Below are 20,008 nucleotides of genomic sequence, written 5' to 3'. Positions count from 1 at the left end.
ACATGATGCCTGAGGTGAAGCTATCTTTCACACAAATGAGAGCCACATGAAGACATGGTTGAGCCACCATCTCAGCCCCGGAAACTTGTCTCTAGATATCTTTGTCACTTGAGGCAAATAAAGTCCTTACTTATTTAAACCTATCTTTCTGGCTGGGATTGGTAGCTCATGCCTGTAATCCTAGCACTTTGGGAGGCCAAGGTGGGTGGATCACCTGAGGTCTGGAGTTTGAGACCAGCCTGGCCAACATGATGAAACCTCATCACTACTAAAAATACAAAAATTAGCCAGGTGTGGGTCAGGCACCTGTAATCCCAGCTACTTGGGAGGCTGAAGCAGGAGAATCACTTGAACCTAGGTTGCAGTGAGCCAACGTTGCCATGAGCCGAGATAGCCGCATTGCACTCCAGCCTGGGCAACAAGAGCGAGATTCCATTTCAAAAAATAAATAAATAAACCTACCTTTCTTGAGTCTTCAGTTGCTTTCAGGCAAACACACTTATAACTGATAAAAGTAGGCTGGGCACAGCGGCTCATGCCTGTAAATCCCAGCGCTTTGGAAGGCCGAGGTTGGAGGATCACTTGAAGACAGGAGATGAAGCCTGAGCAACATAATGGGAACTTTTCCCTAAAAAAAAAAAAAAAAAAAAAAAAAAATTAGCTGGGGTGATGGCATGAGCCTAGCTACTCAGGAGGCTGAGGCAGGAGGATCGCTTGAGCTCAGGAAGTCAAGGCTGCAGTGAGCTATGATTGTACCAGTGCACTCCCAGCCTGAGAGACTCAGCAACAACCTGTCACTAAAAAAAGTAGCAATTTATTTTTCCAGAGACTATAAAGCACCTTAAGGAAAGATGTTTTCATCAGATTGCGCTAGGAATCCCTGAGAAACTTGATTTACATGGTGTGCAATGTGAACTTTTTTTTTTCCCTGTGCTTATTACCAGAAACAACTCTAATGAAAAAACAAAGCTAAAAGTTTTTAATTTTGTTTTGTTTTGTTTTTTTGAGATGGAGGGTAGCCCTTTCACCTAGGCTAGAGTGCAATACTGCGTTTCAGCTCACCGCAACCGCTGCCTCCCGGGTTAAAGAGATTCTCCTGCCTTAGCCTCCTAAGCAGTTGGGATTACAGGTATGCACCACCACACCCAGCTAATTTTGTATTTTTAGTAGAGATAGGGTTTCTCCATGTTGGTCAGGCTGGTCTCGAACTCCTGACCTCAGGTGGTCCGCCAGCCTCAGCCTCCCAAAGTGCTGGGATTACGGATGTGAGCCACTGAGCCTCGCCTGAAATTTTTTACTGACATGTAGAATGAATACAGTCATCCTTTAGTACCTGTGGAAGAAGTGTCCTAGGACCCCCACTGATATCTAAATTCAGGGATGCTCCAGGCCCTGATATAAAATGGCATAGTATTATTTGCATGTAACTTACACATATCCTGTGTACTTTCAATCACCTTATAATACCATTATTTATAATACTTAATACAATGGAAATTCTATGTAAACAGTCATTACATTGAACTGATTAGGGAATAATGACAAGGAAAAAAGTCTGTTACATGTTCAATACAGAAGTGATTTTAAAAAGTTTTTTTTTTTAATCTCCAGTTGATTGAATCCACAGGTGCAGAACTAATGAGAACAGAAGGCTGACTGTATGTAATTTAAAGACAGTATCAATGAAATTGTAATGTGAATACATAATTATCTTTTCAGTTTCTTCTCCTAAAGAAGGTAAAAACAAGCCGGGCGTGGTGGCTCAAGCCTGTAATCCCAGCACTTTGGGAGGCCGAGGCGGATGGATCACGAGGGTAAGAGATCAAGACCATCCTGGTCAACACGGTGAAACCCCGTCTCTACTAAAAATACAAAAAGAAATTAGCTGGGCATCGTGGCGCATGCCTGTAATCCCAGCTACTCAGGAGGCTGAGGCAGGAGAATTGCCTGAACCCAGGAGGCAGAGGTTGCAGTGAGCCGAAATCGCGCCATTGCACTCCAGCCTGGGTAACAAGAGTGAAACTCCGTCTCAAAAAAAAAAAAAAAAAAAAAAAGGTAAAAACATTATTCACTGCTAAGTTGAAATATCCCATCATAACAATTATATAATGTTTTTGTTTTTGTTTGTCTTGTTTTGTTTGAGACAGACGCCCAGGTTGGAGTGCAATGGTGCAATCTCTGCTCACTGCAACCTCTGCCTCCTGGGTTCAAGTGATTCTCTTGCCTCAGCTTCCCGAGTAGCTGGAACTACAGGTGCCTGCCACCACACCCAGCTAATTTTCTGTATTTTTACTAGAAACATGGTTTCACCATGTTAGCCAGGATGGTCTTGATCTCCTGACCTCGTGATCCACCAGGCCTGGCCTTTCAAAGTGCTGGGAGTATAAGCCCATCTGTGGATATTTTAAAGCCTCTGTACACCCGCCAGATCAAAATTCTCATCCCCCTGGGATTAAATTAGTAGTTGATCATCACATGCATAATTTAGGGTATAGGGTGGGGTCACCCAGGGGCTAACTCAGGGAGAAAAAAAAAAACAGAAATGGAGGCAAAAAAGACCTTGTAAGATCATCCCACTCCCATATAACCCCCACCTCCACCCTGCACCACCACATTTGAGTTAGAGCCACCATACAGTTATATTTAAGGGGCTTTGTAGTAAGAATTCACTGCAGCAAGTTTACACTGCTTTTCTTTTAAAAAGTAATAACTGGATTAAGATACATCCTAGTGCCAGTTATAAGTGCAAATATATGACATGGGAGGGGAAACACATTTATTCAGCAATATCTCATGCACTTTAAAGTTTACTTGGATTAGTAAATTAGAACAGTGGAGCAAACCATTCATTTTACTTTCAGGATGTTAATTCTTTAATTGCATTAAATAAAAACTAGTGCAACCCGTGAACTTATATTTGCATCCCAAAAAGTATTATCAATCAGTCACTTAATAGTTTCATAAGTGTGGAAAAATTAACTTGTCTAGTTTGTAAAAATGGAGCTCCTACCTCACCAGGTGATTGTTCACATGAGCATGTGTGAAGCACATAGAAACACAGGAAGTCTCTGATACCAGGTATCCTGAGCACCAAGATCTGCTAACTTATTCTAGGGCAGTAGAACAATAATCTGGTTTTTTTTTTCCAAATTCTACTGTTAGCTCTGCTGAAGACCTCTGGGGCTCTCTCAGCTCTCACTGCTATACTTACTGCAACCATCTCAGAGACACGTAACAGGTCTGTTGACATCAAACACCAAGCCCTTAGCCATTAACTGTCACTACACTGTCTTGGCATAGCATAAAAGTCTCTAGCGAAATATGACGCAGAGCCCTTTCCAGGGAAATGCACATTTATTATAAGACTAGAGTTTCTGCCAGATATTCATCTACTGTGGGAGCTGGGCTAGACAAGGTAGAAACCACAAGTATGTCTTCCCTTTAGGCCTAGAGCAAAGTCAGGGCATCTTTTCTCATAAGCTCGGGGCTTAGGGAGTAAAGTCACTGTCCAAAGAGAAAACAAACCCTCTTAAAGCTCTGCAGGGAACTTTATGAGAGGGAAGATGACTCAGCACAGAAGAAAGAGTGTGTTGATACCTTTGTTCCTCCAGAGTGATGGCTTCATCGTGTCTCTGTGTTCCTGACATCTTTGATGTGTCCTTTAATGCTGGCCGCTGCAAAATGTCAGATTACGAGGGCAGAAAGGTGGGGTGCATGCTGTGGTCAACATACGCTTTCAAGGCTCCATCAACTTTCAACTCCCTCAGCACAGGTTCATCCTTTCCTTCTACGAAGTCTTTTTTTGGGGGGACAGAGTCTCGCTTTGTTGCCCAGGCTGGAGTGCAGTGGCACGATCTTGGCTCACTGCAATTTCCGCCTCCTGGGTTCAAGCAATTCTCCTGTCTCAGCCTCTCATGTGGCTGGAATTATAGGCACCTGCCACCATGCCTGGCTAATTTTTGTATTTTTAGTAGAGATAGGATTTCACCATGTTGGTCAGGTGGCTCTCGAACTCCTGACTTCAGGTGATTCACCTGCCTCGTCCTCCCAAAGTGCTGGGATTACAGGCATGAGCCACTGCACCTGGCCCCTCCTATGAAGCCTTGTAACAAAACTATTCTTATCTTCAGCTCTCATTATTTTTATGGGAATAGCTTTTCTCCTTAGGTTGATTATAAACTCTTTGTGGACAGGATGCACAGATTAGAAGGAGACTGTGAAGGCAATAAGTACTTGCTAAAAGTTTGTCACTGATAAGACAAGAAGGGAAAAGTATTTTGATAAAAGAGGTAGCTCCTACCTGGTGTAGGAGTGTGGAAGCATTCTTACACATCAAGAAATGTCAAAGAAAAATGTCTGGAGGTGTCACCAGACTAGGAAAGTGGGCCTAGAAGCATAAGAAAAACAAGATATTCACCAGAAGAGGGAGTGGATTTTGAGGCTGGGAATAATGTCAAGGCTGCAGACACTGAAGGAATAACCACACGAGAAATTCCAGCCAGGAGGGGCCACCCACGCCTGGGGAGCATTTAGCGGGTAGATCCACGTTTGAACTGTTCCTCGGGGCCTCTTCTGTGGCACTGGGGACTATCCACTGCAGGACTTCCGACTACCGTGATTTGTCTATTGCAAAACGTATGCACACAGCTGTTTATTTATTTCTAAATAAAACTTGATTTTACTACACTGCGATTATTGAACTTGCCAGGGGAGTTCACACCAGCTTACTACACTATCCCACACACAGTTTTCTCAGGTTTTGGTTCAGGCCAAAGAACATGATTTTGGAGTTAAAAAAAAAAAATGTGTCATTTCAACTTTCTAAGCTTAGTTTTCTCTCTTCTAAGATGGGAATATTTCTTATCTCAACAAGGCATTGCTTTTAACACCTTACCAGAGATACATAGTAGACACTGCATGAGTATTAGTTTCCTTCCTGTCTTTATGCCATAAGTATATCTGGCAAGATGATTATAACTTGAAACATTAGTGCATATTAAAGCCATAATCAATGTTTCCTAGAAGAAAGCAAAGGAAATAGCCTGAAACTTCAGAAACATTGAAGGAAACCCAAGAAAGCATTTAGTTACTTTAGTATTGCTCTTTTAAACAGATGACCTATGACACAGAGCAAACTATCTTTCAGTTAAGTTCTTTTTGTTTTATGATGCATTCAGTTTTCAAAAAAATCAACTCTAGGAATTAACTTATTTTCTTTCATGAAGAAAACAATTTTTTAAGCACTATCTATTCTTTTTTCTGCCTTTCTCATGCATTATGATCCTTTTATATCTATGTCATACATAATTTTAAGTGCTAAAGGTAATTTTAACTGGCATTTTCATTGGCTGATACTTATAACCTTAAAAATCTGATTTTGTTTATATTGACACATATTTCTAACTATCCATTCAGATATTCTCCTAAGGTCTCTTACCACATCAAAAGGATATATAAATAAGTATTCTTTTAAAACAAAACTGAGAATATAGTAACCATGTTACTATCTATATGTATCTCTTAACATGATGCTGATGTTGTAAAATTCAAATATGTACAGTAAAATTTATTTTAAAAAAAATACCAAAAGTGGGAAAAACAACAACCAATACTTTTTCTTGGTCCTAAAAAGAGCAAACACAAGCATATCATTTTTCTCTACATGCATTATAAACACCTTTACTGGCTGGGTGTGGTGGTTCATGCCTATAATCCCAGCACTTTGGGAGGCTGATGCGGGTGGATCACCTGAGGTCAGGAGTTCTAGCCCAGTCTGGCCAACATGGTGAAACCCCATCTCTACTAAAAATACAAAAATTAGTTGGGTGTGGTGGCGTGCACCTGCAATACCAGCTACTTGAGAGGCTGAGGCAGGAGAATTGCTTGAACATGGGAGCAGAGGTTGCAGTGAGCCAAGATCATGTCACTACATTCCAGCCTGGGTGACAGAGCAAGACTCCCTCTCTAAATAAAAAAATTAATGACTACCTTTTACATTTTCTTTTTAAAAAAAAAAAAATGGGGTTTCATCATGATGGCCAGGCTGGTCTTGAACTCCTGACCTCAGGTGATCCACCCACCTCAGCCTCCCAAAATGTTAGGATTACAGGCATGAGCCACCGCGCCCGGCTACCTTTTATCTTTTCAATATGGTTAACAGACATTAATAAAGTCAGAAAATATTGATGATATACATATATATCTGTATATATATCATGTTGTGTGTGTATATACATATATATACATATAATTTAAAAAGGAAATGTGTATTTCAGGCCCAAGTTATTGTCTGTTCTTCAGTAACAATCATCAGTAAATAAGAAAAGGTACTTCAATCAACAAATATTTACCGAGCTTCTATTATATACCCAGTACTATGTGCTGGGTCCTATAAATCTGGGTGTGACTGAGACCCCTTATTTCTTACTAGTTACATTGTATATTTACAAATGGTAGCATAAATCATATATGCTTTATTTTTTACTGCATTAAAACCCATTTACTTCATTAAAGCTTAATATTTACAAATATGAATTTTATCAGAAAAATAAATCAACAAAGAAGCCAGAGGCTTGGGTTAAAATGTTTCTCAGCTGTAACAGCTTCTAGACTGATGGCCAGTAAACTATCTGGAAGTCATTCTCTTCCTTTAAAATTCAGCCTAGTTATAGAAAGCCCTCTCGCTCCCACAGGGCATATTAGCAACAGCAATTGAGATCAGAGGGTTGGAGGAGTAGAGACAGGGTTCATACAAATTAAAGCCATATGTACTAGATGGGATTATTGTCCAAAATTCTTCCCTCCACCCCTTAGCCATGTAAACTGAAAGCTCACTGGAGCGGGTTGGGTGTATTTCTCCCCTCTATTCATGATCCACCCATGTAGCTGGTTCTGGACAGAATATCAGTGAACATGACATACACAAAAGACTTAAATGTGCTTGCATCCTTTGACTCAGCCTCTCGCACCCCTGTGATTGCCATGAAGACAGCATGCACCAGCTAGCTGCTATCCCTTCAGTCTGGGCCCCAAAGTAAGACACACAGTCTTACAGCCAGGTGCAGTGGCTCACACCTGTAATCCCAGCACTTTGGGAGGCTGAGGTGGGTGAATCACGAGGTCAGGGATTTGAGACCAGCCTGACCAACATGGTGAAACCCTGTCTCTACTTAAAAATACAAAAATTAGCCGGGCATGGTGGCACACACCTGTAATCTCAACTACTTGGGAGGGTGAGGCAGAAGAATTGCTTGAACCCAGGAGGTGGAGGTTGTGGTGAGCAGAGAGCGTGCCATTGCACTCCAGCCTGGGCGACAGAGCAAGACTCTGACTCAAAAAAAAAAAAAAGAAAAGAAAGAAAAGAAAAAAAACAGTCTTACATTTAAACTAAAATCCACCAAGCCAAGATGGCCCACAGCCTGAAGCAGAGCTACCCCAGCTGACCCACAGACTGTTAAGAAAAAAAAATGCTTCATGTTATAAGCTACTGTTTTTTTGAGATTTGGGAGATAAATAGGTAACTAAAACACCACTGCTGGTTAAAATGAACAGCACATTTGTTTACTTGTTCAGGCTGGTAGGTCCAGATTACAGCATTCTAATAGTAGGAAGACTTCATGTATTTTACACAAAGAGACTCTGACAAGTTGCACAATGAGTTTCAGATCCCTATTAAAACCACACCAATGTAGAGAGTTATGAAACACAGGTGGGAGTCAGTAGAAAGTGAAGAAACAAGGCCACAAATGAGTAAAGCAGGTCTAGTAGGCTTGCCTGTTGAGTTACTGATCACTGGCATGTCCCAATGGCATTGACACAACCATCACACTTGAATTCTTTTCCTGTTAATAACACAAGGCTTCTCTTTTCCACTCATAATTGAAACATGCTTTCATAGGTCAAAGACTGGCTTCAGAAATTTAATAAAATGAGACTTTAATTAGATATCAAATATAATTTGAAGGCAAGCACAGTGAGTGATGGTCTTCTTTGTTTAAGTTACCAAGGAAAGTACAGAGACAACTATTATGTAAATTACACACTTGTACCGAGACAAGGTTGAATGCCGTCACAGTGAGCTCTGTGAATGGAGGTGATGCAACCATTCAAGCTGAGAAAAATGATAAAGAAACGATTCATTACACAGCACACACGCTACGTGTAGAACATAAAAGCACACAGAATCGACACGCAACATTTCGCCAACACCATACTCACGTTGGAGGAGAAATGCAGTTTCAAACATTACCCATGAATGCCTTGTTGATCTGAACTTTCCTGCTTTGGTAGTTGTGTTGAGATCCCAGTTTAAATGTTGTTTCTGTTTTATGGGTGTAATGAGTGTAAGAGGTAAGAAGTATTGCTTCAGTTAGTATCCAGTTGTTATGAGTGATAGGCCAACACAAACTCACTTTAGCGGGAAAGAAAAAGTATTTATTAATGTAGCAGAAAAGCCTCAATGTCCTGAACTGCTTGACCCAGGAACTCCAAAAATGTAATCAAAATTTGTTTTCTTTTAGTTCCTTGGCACTGCCTTTTGCTGCGTCAGCTTCATTTTTAGCATTCATGTGCTAGCTTCTGTATCTCCAGGCTCACATCTTCCTTATCACCACAGGTTCCTGTGGGAAAAGAAAAACAAGGCGGGTGCAGGGTAGCTGAGCCTCTCATCTCAGCACTTTGAGAGGCCGAGGCAGTTGGACTGCTTGAGCCCAGGAATTTGAGAACAGCTTGGGCAACCTAGAGAGATCTTGTCTCTACCCAAAATTTTAAAAATTAGCCAGGTACAGCAGCATGTGTCTGTGGTCCTAGCTACTCAGGAGGCCGATGTGGGAGGATTGCTTGAGCCTCAGAGGTCAAGGCTACACTGAGCCATGATCTTGCCACTGCACTCCATCCTGGGCGACAGAGAAAGACCCTGTCTCAAAAAAAAAAAAAAAAAAAAAAGAAAAGGAAAGAAAAGTCGATACCATGTAACTGTAATATTCACTCAGATGGAGCCAATCATCGCAGCGAGGGCCCCATGCTTCTGTGGCATTACCGTAAGTGTGCACACTGATCATTTTCAATGACAGGTGGGACTAGGGGAAAGGTTCCCAAAAGGAAATTAGTGTCCTATTAGGAAAATAAGATTGATTTTTGGTGAACAATCAACAACAATCTTTTCTATAGCAGGAGCTGGCAAACTATGGCACATGGGCTAGACTTATCCTACTGCCTGTTCCTTTTTTTTTTTTTTTTTTTTGAGATGGAGTCTTGCTCTTTCGTCAGGCTGTAGTGCAGTGGCATGATCTCGGCTCACTGCAACCTCTATCTCCCAGATTCAAGTGATTCCCCTGCCTCAGCCTCCTGAGTAGCTGGGACTACAGGCACCACCACATCTGGCTAATTTTTTTGTATTTTAGTAGTGACAGGGTTTCACCATGGCCAGGATGGTCTTGATATCCTAACCTCATGATCTGCCCATCTTGGCCTCCCAAAGTGTTGGGATTACAGGCGTGAGCCACCACACCTGGCCCCTACTGTCTGTTCTTATACAGCCCACTAATTTTCAGGCTTAAATTACTATCAGTTAATCAGTAATAATCATTAGTAAATAAGAAAATAATGTATGTCAATCTATAAATATTTATCATAATATATTAAATTATTTATTGTAAAAGAGTCAGTTGGTTAGCAGAAAGAGATGCAATAAAGATTGGGTTTTAGGCTGGGTGCAGTGGCTTACACCTGTAATCCCAGCACACTGAGAGGCCAAGCAGGGAGGACTGCTTGAGCCCAGGAGTTCAAGACCATCCTGGGCAACACAGTGAGATTCCGTTTATACAAAAAATACAAAAATAAGCCAGGTGTCATGGCATGTGCCTATAGTCTCAGCTACTTAGGAGGCTGAGGTGGGAAGATTGCTTGAGCCCAGGATGTCAAGGCTGCAGTGAGATGTGATCTCGCCACTGCACTCCAGCCTGGATGACAAGAGCAAGACTGTCTCAAAACAAACATACAAAACAAAACAAAAAAATCCCCATTCTGAGGCTCCAAGTGGACATGAATATTGGAGGGAGAGACTATTGAACCCACTAGAGCTGGGTTCGACAAAATCATACCCTCAGGAATTTGAAATGGGAGAGTATACATGAGGCAATTAATCGTGGGAGTTGACTTTAAAGGACATCCCAGGCCAGGCGCGGTGGCTCACACCTACAATCCCAGCACTTTGGGAGGCCAAGGCGGGCCAATCATGAGGTTAAGAGATCAAGACCATCCTGACCGACAAAGTGAAACCCCGTCTCTACTAAAAATACAAACATTAGCTGGGCATGGTAGTGCAGACCTGTAGTCCCAGCTCGGGAGGCTGAGGCAAGAAAATCACTTGAACTCAGGAGGCTGAGGTTACAGTGAGCCGAGATCGTGCCACTGTACTCCAGTTGATGACAGAATAAAACTCCATCTCAAAAAAAAAAAAAAAAAGATATCCTAGAAGAAGGGAAGGGGCAGGAGGGGCCTGGAACAAACCAAACTTATGAGCAAGATAAAAGTATGAAAAATCAGAAATGGTAGTTAGAGAAGAAACTTTGAAGAAGGGAAAGGGTGCAGAATAAACCATAAGGAAGTCAGCTGGTAGCAGAAAGAGAAACAAAAAGACACTAAGAGGAACAGAGATCAAGAGTATCCGAGCCATGATAATAATACCACAGCACTCAAGTGACAGTGATAAAGCACTGTCCCTTAGCTGCCGTGGAATCGGTCCAGATTCTGAAGATATCTGTTGTCTTAAGTTTCTTTAAGATTCTGTGTCTGTTTTTGCCAAATATATACTTTATTAATAATCACTGTTGCTAGGTCTTGCTGAAGGATGTCACTTTTACTTACAACCCAAAGAACTTAACAGCTTGACTATATATACATATGTATTTTGAGACGGAGTTTCGCTCTTGCTGCCCAGGCTGAAGCACAATGGTGCATTCTCGCCTCACCGCAACCTCCCGCCTCCTGGGTTGACGTGATTCTCCTGCCTCAGCCTTTCGAGTAGCTGGGATTACAGGCACGCACCACCATGCATGGCCAATTTTGTATTTTTAGTAGAGACAGGGTTTCTCTATGTTGGTCAGGCTGGTCTCAAACTCCCGACCTCAGGTGATCTGCCCACCTCGGCCTCCTAAAGTGCTAGGATTACAGGTATGAGCCACTGCGTCCAGCCAGCTTGACTATATTTAAGAAAATTGTTGAGTAAAATTTACATGCTGTATGCCCACTGAGGTCTCAATTATTCTAATTAATGTTTTGGTTTTTTTTGTTTTTTTTGTTTTTTTGCTATATTTATAAGAAGTCAAGTTAAAAAACTGCTTTGGGTTATTATAATAGAAAGCTATGTCAGCCAGACTGACCCAAATGATAATTACAGTCAAAATGTGACTGTCAACAGTGAGCTTGCCAGGTGTCATCGTCAGTGTTTCCTAGGAAAGTTGCAGTAACAACCCCCAAATCACCATGGTTTTAAACAATGAAGGATGGTTTTTCATTCATATTGCTCATAGTCATGGGCTGATGCAATTCTTCTCTTGCTCTGTGTGTTCTTCAGTATCTGAGATGTGCCGTTCTCAGGGCACAGGGAAAAGAGGAGAGAATTGGCAAAAACACACAAGAACAATCAACACTTTTATTCTGACATAATGCAAGTCACATCTGCTCACATGCCATTAGCCAAAACAAGCCACACGGCTAAGACCAATATCAATGGAGTAGGAATGTGTGGTTTTTCCATAGAAGGCTATATTAGTCTGTTTTCATGCTGCTGATAAAGACCACCTCCATGATTCAAATGATCTCCCACAGGGTGCCTCCCACAACACATGGGAATTCAAATCTTATCTTGAATTATGGGAGTATAATTCAAGATAAGATTTGGGTGGGGACATAGCCAAACCATATCATTCCACCCCTGGCCCCTCCAAATCTCATGTCCTCACATTTCAAAACCAATCATGCCTTCCCAACAGTTCCTCAAAGTCTTAGCTCATTTCGGCATTAACCCAAAAGTCCGCAGTCCAAAGTCTAATCTGAGACAAGGTAAGTCCCTTTCACCCATGGCCTGTAAAATCAAAAGCAAGCTAGTTACTTCCTAGATACAATGAGGGTACAGGTATTGTGTAAATTCACCCATTCCAAACGGGAGACATTGGCCAAAACAAAGGAGTTACAGGGCCCATGCAAGTCTGAAACCCAGTGGGGAAGTCAAATTTTAAAGCTCCAAAATGATCTCCTTTGACTCCAGGTCTCATATCCAGGTCATGCTGATAAAAGAGGTGGGTTCCCATGGTCTTGGGCACCTCCGCCCCTGTGGTTTTACAGGTGCAGCCTCCCTCCCAGCTGCTTTCACCGGCTGGCATCGAATGTCCGCAGCTTTTCCAGGTGCACAGTGCAAGCTGTTGGTCAACCTACCATTCTGGGATCTGGAGGACGGTGGCCTTCTCACAGCTCCACTAGGTGGTGCCCCAGGAAGGGCCCTATGTGGGGGCTCTGACTTCTCATTTCCCTCTGGACTGCCCTAGCAGAGGCACCCCTGCAGCAGACTTCTGTCTGGGCATCCAGGTGTTTCTATACATTTTCTGTAATCTAGGCAGAGGTTCCCACATCCCAATTCTTGACACACAGGCTCAACACCACGCAGAAGCTGCCAAGGCCTGGGGCTTGCACCCCCTGAAGCCATGGCCCACGCTCCATGTTGGCCCCTTTCAGCCACGGCTGGAGCAGCTGGGACACAAGGCACCAAGTCCCTAGGCTGCACGCAGCACAGGGACCCTGCGCCTGGGCCATAAAACCATTTTTTCCCAGGCCTCTGGGCCTGTGATGGGAGGGGCTGCTGTGAAGACCCCTGACATTCCCCAGAAACATTTTCCCCATTGTCTGGGGGATTAACATTTGGCTCCTCCTTACTTATGCAAATTTCTGCAGCCAGCTTGAATTTCTCCTCAGAAAATGAGTTTTTCTTCTCTATCTTATTGTCAGGCTGCAAATTTTTCAAACGTTTATGCTCTGCTTTCCTTATAAAACTGAATGCCTTTAACAGCACTCAAGTCACCTCTTGAATGCTTTGCTGCTTAGAAATTTCTTCCTCCACCGGGTGTAGTCATTCACACCTGTAATCCCAGAACTATGGGAGGCTGAGGCGGACAGATCACAAGGTCAGGAGCTCAAGAGCAGCCTGGCCAACATGGTGAAACCCCATCTCTGCTGGAAATACAAAAATTAGCTGGGTGTCATCGTGCATGCCTGTAATCCTAGCTACTCTGGAGGCTGAGGTAGGAGAATTGCTTAAATCCAGGAGGTGGAGGTTGCAGTGAGATGAGATGGCACCACTGCACTCTAGCCTGGGTGACTCTGTCTCGAGGGGGGAAAAAAAAAAGAAATTTATTCCTCCAGATACCCTAAATCACCTCTTTCAAGTTCAAAGTTCCACAAATCTCTAGGGCAGGGGCAAAATGCCACCAGTCTCTTTGCTAAAACATAAAGAGTCACCTTTACTCCAGTTCCCAACAAGTTCCTCATCTCCATCTGAGACCACCTCAGACTGGATCTTATTGTCCATATCACTTTAGGCTTTTGGTTAAAGCCATTCAACAACTCTCTAGGAAGTTCCAAACTTTCCCATATTTTCCTATCTTCTTCTGAGCCCTCCAAGCTGTTCCAACCTCTGTCTGTTACCCAGTTCCAAAGTTGCTTCCACATTTTCTGGTATCTTCTCAGCAATGCCCTACTCTACCGGTACCAATTTACTGTATTAGTCCATTTTCACACTGCTGATAAAGACACATCTGAGACAGGGAAGAAAAAGAGGTTTAATTGGACTTACAGTTCCACAAAGCTGGAGAGGCCTCAGAACCATGGTGGGGGGAGAAAGGCACATCTTACATGGCCGTGGCAAGAAAAAATAAGAAAGATGCAAAAGCGGAAACCCACGATGAAACCATCAGATCTCATGAGACTTATTCACTACCACGAGAACAGTATGGGGGAAATCACCTTCATGATTCAAACGATCTCCCACTGGGTCCCTCCCATAATACATGGGAATCATGAGAGTACAATGCAAGATGAGATGTGGGTGGGAACACAACCAAACCTTATCAAAGGCGCTGTGAGTTATTATGGGCAGAGATATGTGTAATCCTCCCTCAGGAAGAGAAATTACTTAAAACAGTAATAAAAGCTACCTGGTTACCATGGAAACTATCAAACAGAAACATGTATCAATCGACTGATATAATATTTTCCAGATGATATGCAATTTATGAAAGCTATAATGTAATATATATCTTATATTTAACTATGCATCTATATTCTTATATATAAACTGTAATCATTATCATTGTCCAGTATGCATAAGAAACTGCTAGATTACGTGTGTGTGTATGTGTGTGTGTGTGTGTGTATGCGTGTGTAATCAGTTGTTCCTCTAAAATAATTTTTTTAATTTTTTTGAGACAGGGTCTTGCTCTGTCACCCAGGCTGGATACAGTGGTGCAATCATAACTCACTGCAGCCTTGACTTCCCATGCTCAAGCAAATAGCTGGGACTACAGTTGTGCCACCCCACCCAACTAATTTTTGTATTTTTTGTAGAGACGAGGTTTTGCCATGTTGCCCAGGCTGGTCTCAAACTCCTGAGCTCAAAGAATATTCCTGTTTCAATTTTCCAAAGTGATGGGATTACAGGTGTGAGCCACAGTGCCCAGCCCTCTAAAGAAATTTAAAACCAGTGGGAGCACTTGTTTTCAAACTAGTTATGAAGTATTACTAGTTATATGAAATATATATTTAAAGCAGTAATGAAGTAAGCAGTAGAAAAGATCAGAAGTAGTATTACCCACACACTGCCGTGTGTGTGTGTGTGTGTGTGTGTGTGTGTGTGTGTGTATAAAATTTGGTGTATTAAATCAGTGGGAAGAAAATGAATTATTAAATAATTCATGGTGAGATAACTAATCCCATTTTCAAAAGTTGGGTCCTCATTTCATAATTTGTACCTAGATAGATTCCAGATGGATTAAATACTTAAACAAAAAAAGAAATCATAAAAATATTAGAAGGCTGAGCACAGTGGCTCATGCCTATAATCCCAACACTTTGAGAGGCTGATGCAGGAGGATGACTTGAGACCAGACTGGACAACATATAGCAAGACCCTGTTCCTACAAAAAATTTTTAAAAATAGCCTGGTGTGGTGGTGGCACCTGAAATCCTAGCTACTCAGGAGGCTGAAGCAGGAGGATTGCTTGAGATTAGGAGTTTGAGGCTGCGGTAAGCCATGATCATCCCACTGTACTCTAGCCTGAGTGACAGAGCAAGATTCTGTCTCAATAAATAAATAAATAAACACACACACACACACACACATATACACACACACACACACACAAAGAAAATGTACAGCTGCTGGGCGCGGTAGCTCACGCCTATAATCCCAGCACTTTGGTGGGCCAAGACGGGTGGATCGCAAGGTCAAGAGATCGAGACCATCCTGGTCAACAAGGTGAAACCCCGTCTCTACTAAAAATACAAAAATTAGCTGGGCATGGTGGCGCGTGCCTGTACTTCCAGTTACTCGGGAGACTGAGGTAGGAGAATTGCTTGAACTCAGGAGGCGGAGGTTGTGGTGAGCCGAGATCGTGCCATTGCACTCCAGCCTGAGTAAGAAGAGCGAAACTCCATCTCAAAAAAAAAAAAAAGAAAGAAAGAAAATGTAAAATGAATGTTTATACAATCATGGAGTAGAGTAAGATTTTCTTAGCATTACACCAAAGATAGAATAAGATTTTGACGAGCTTGATTAATGTAGTGGGTACTTTAAAAGGCAGTCCCCCCACCAAGGGAGTTAGCTCAGGAGCCAAAAACCCTGCCCTATACCCAACCCATAGAACCAAATTCTTAGCAACTGTGTTAGAATGACATGATTCTACTCCATTAGCCCTTGATACTGGACCCCACCTGAAGCAAGCAGATTTCCTTTACAGGGTATTTGGACTTGGAATGCAGAGCTCTGGTTCTGTTCAGTTGCTATATTCAGTAGGAAACAGGTAAACATGAGATGAAATGGTCGTTTTCCACCCATCTTGTCCTTGTGAAGCAAAGAAAGCTGTATTGTCGAGAAAGAAAAATGAAGCAGAAACACATAGACATACAGATGTGGAGAGAGCACCCGATGGGATTTCAGGTACTTGACTTCAGATATGTTTTGATGTCTCGCTGCATTGCTGTCCTTGAGTGCGAGGAGCTGCACGTATCAATACATGCATTGGAAAGCTGCGTACCTCTCCTTTCTCACATCTGACTGTGACGCAAATGATTCCATATAGGCTTTTATTCATTTTCTCTCTGGGTATCTCACCTCAAGAGTGGGCAGGCTGGGCAAGGTGGCTCATGCCTGTAATCCCAGCACTTCGGGAGGCCAAGGCGGGTGGATCACTTGAGGTTAGGTGTTTGAGAGCAGCCTGGTCAACATGGCAAGACCCCGTCTCTACTAAAAATACAAAATTAGCTTGGTGTGGTGGTGGGTGCCTGTAGTCCCAGTTAATCAGGAGGCCAAGGCACGAGAATCACTTGAACCCGGGAAGCAGAGGTTGCAGTGAGCCGAGATTGTGCCACTGCACTCCAGCCTGGGTGACAGAGCACAATTGCATCTCAAAAAGAAAAGAGAGAGAGAGTGGGTCACAAGCTCTTGCTTCCTGCCCATGGGCTTCAGTGGTGCTTGGTGTAGTATAACACAGGGGCCTGCTGGGACTGACTGAGATACCAGAAGTGTTCACTACCAGTGGGGAGAATACTTCCTGGTTTGTCCCTCAGATAGAGGTCTGCAGGTGTCGGCAGAAACAAACACCAATCTCCTGCAACAGGGCCAACCCCACAACGCAGCCTGGCAGTGCCTGTCTCTCCTTCCCTGCTTTCCTTTCTTTGGCTCCTGACTCCTGCTCCCTGGAATCCCATACCAAATCAAGCATCTGCACGCAACCCTAGGCCCAGGCTCTGCTTTGGGGGAAACCCAGAAGCAGCAAGTGTGGCCACAGAAAGAACACCCTCAAGATAGGGTTCTAAACTGGGATTACCCACTGGTCAGGCAACAAAAAGAGCCCTATCACTCACTGATAGCATGTGAGGGGGTTACACTCTCTGTCTGGTTCATAAAATGGCTTCCATGATTGCCATTGTCTACGTTTGATCGGAATGTGATGGAGGCAGAAGGCAAAGGATGGGTTATACGGTATTCTAGCACTGGAAGAGGTAGCAAGAGTAATTATAAAAAATATTTTTAAAAGGAATTCTAGAATGACTCAGCTTTGGTTAGCTGCTTTTAAAGTCTTGATAAAAGAAATCAACATACTCATGTCATGTAGCTATCAATTCAACGCCCACTAGAGAAATAAAGAGCCCTCCATGGCAGTGAATACTCCCAGGTCTGGTACAGTGGTTCACATCTGTAATCCCATTACTCTGGGAGGCCAAGGCGGGCAGATCACCTGAGGTCAGGAGTTCAGGACCCTCCTGGCCAACATGGCAAAAGCCCATCTTTACTGAAAAATACAAAAATTAGCCAGAAGTGGTGGTGCTTGCCTGTTATCACAGCTACTCAGGAAGTTGAGGCAGGAGAATCGCTTGAAACTGGGAGGCAGAGGTTGTAGTGAGCTGATATCATGCCACTATACTTCAGCCTGGGCAACAGAGTGAGACTTAGTCTGAAAAAAAAAAAAAAAAAAAAAAGACACTCCCAAATTAAGACAGTCTTTTTGATAATTGGTGCTAGATAGCCATATGAAAAAAACAAACTTTGACCTCTACTTTAATTCTAGATGGATCAAGGACATAAATGCAGACAGCAAAACAAGCTTCTAGGAGAAAACACAGGAGAACCTATTTATGACCTTCTTGAGAGCAAATGGAACAAAGGGCACTAGCCATAAGAGAAGGCTGATAAATTGGACTTCATTAAAATGAAGAACTTCTGTTCATCGAAAGATACTACCGGAAGAAATAAAAGGCAAGCCAAAAACTCGGAACATAGATCAGCACAATACTTAGATCTAGAATATAAAGAAATTCTTACCAATCACTAAGGGAAAAAAAAATCCACATTTTTCTTTAAAAAAGCCCAATTTAAAAAAACCTATCCCCAAAACTCTTTTCACAAGGAGGATAAACAAATGGCCAAATGCATATGAAAAGGCAATTAGGTCATTATTCATCAAGGAAATGCACATTGGAACTATAATTTGATGCTATTACACTCTCATGAGAATGACTTGAATTAAAAAGACTGTCAACAAGAAGTAAGTACTCAATGATGTGGAGCATCTGGAACATTTTATGTTGTGGAGGGGGAGTTTAAGTTAGTACAACCACTTTGGAAAACTGGCCATTTTAATCTCAAATTATATGTGCATGACTCAGCAAATTCTACTCCTAGAAAATTCTACTCCCAAAAGAAATGAGTGTTTATATACACCAGAAGTTGCATATCAGAATTTTCAATAACCTAGGCAACATGGTGAAACCCTGTCTCTACTAAAAAATACAAAAAGTAGCTGAATGTAGTGGTGAGCACCTGTAGTTTTAGTTACTCAGGAGGCTGAAGTGAGAGAATTGCTTGAACCCATGAGGTGGAGGTTGCAATGAGCCGAGATTGTGCCACTACACTCTAGCCTAAGCGACAGGGTAAGACCCTGTCTCAAAAAAAAAAAAAAAAGACTTTTCATAGTCATTTTACCAAAATAGTAAAAACTGAAAATAACCCAAATGTCCATCAGTAGGAGAATGGATAAATAAATAGTGATATACCATGTAATGCTAAACAGCAATTAACAAGTACTACTGCTTTGGGCCAGGCATGGTGGCTCGTGCCTGTAATGCCAGGACTTTGGGAGACCAAGGTTGGTGGATTACTTGAGGTCAGGAGTTAGAGACCAGCCTAGTCCACATGGTGAAACCCTGTCTCTACTAAAAATACAAAAATTAGCTGGGTGTGGTGGTGTGCACCTGTCATCCCAGCTACTCAGGAGGCTGACGCAGGGGAATCACCTGAACCCAGTTGGTGAAGGTTGCAGTGATTTGAGATCGTGCCACTGCTCTCCAGCCTGGGTGACAGAGCAAGACTCTGTCTCAGAAGGAAAAAAAAAAAAAAAAAGAACTACTACTTTGTACAAAAACATGCATGTGTCTCCCAGACATAATGATGAGCAAAAGATCACAAGCCATGAATCCATTTAGATAAGATTAAATGACAGGGAAAATGAATTTATGGAGAAGGAAGTAAAACAGTGATACTGCTGTGGGGGGAATGCTGATTTTGGAGAGGCATGAAGAAGCATTTTGAAATGCTGGAAATGGTCTGCATATTGATTGAGCAGTAAGTTATAAGGGCGTATAAGTTTGTCATAAACATATATCAAGCTCAAGACTTAGATGGGTGTACTTTGCTGCATGTGAGTTATACTTTGTGGGGGGAAAGTAAATCAACCAAAAAAGGGGGGAAAATGAAAAGAAATTGATCCTCGTTTCCTGTAGCTGTAGGGAAATATATGCTGAAAAACCAGGCCCGAGATTCAGTGGTAAGAGCAGCAGAAGTGCAAAGCAGACTGAATGCATAGCCTCAAAAAGTCTATGCCAAAGCTGAGGCCCTGAGAGGAAACGTGACGTCCTGAAAGCTGACATGGTGACATTTGGGTAGATAAACCTCAGTATCTGGAACCCACAAATTCCCCTGAATCTTCTGCCAGAAGAAGATGTCCTCTCCTTCTCATTAGAGACAAAAATTTCGCCAATCCCTGGAAGCTTTGCAGACACCTCACCTGCGTCCGGTGTCCTGGAAGACAATGCTTGTCTTCTGTCCAGGATCTGCCACCACATCCTTCATTGCCTTAGGAAGAGCAAGGGTTCGGAACAGCTTACACAATCGAAACAATTACAGGACCAAAATAAGAAGTACTAGCAACGATGTGTGAGAGTGAATCTCAAGGGTATCAAA

This window comes from Saimiri boliviensis, chromosome 4, assembly GCF_048565385.1.
Source record: "Saimiri boliviensis isolate mSaiBol1 chromosome 4, mSaiBol1.pri, whole genome shotgun sequence".
NCBI lineage: Eukaryota > Metazoa > Chordata > Mammalia > Primates > Cebidae > Saimiri > Saimiri boliviensis.
Note: the sequence above shows the minus strand (reverse complement) of the source record.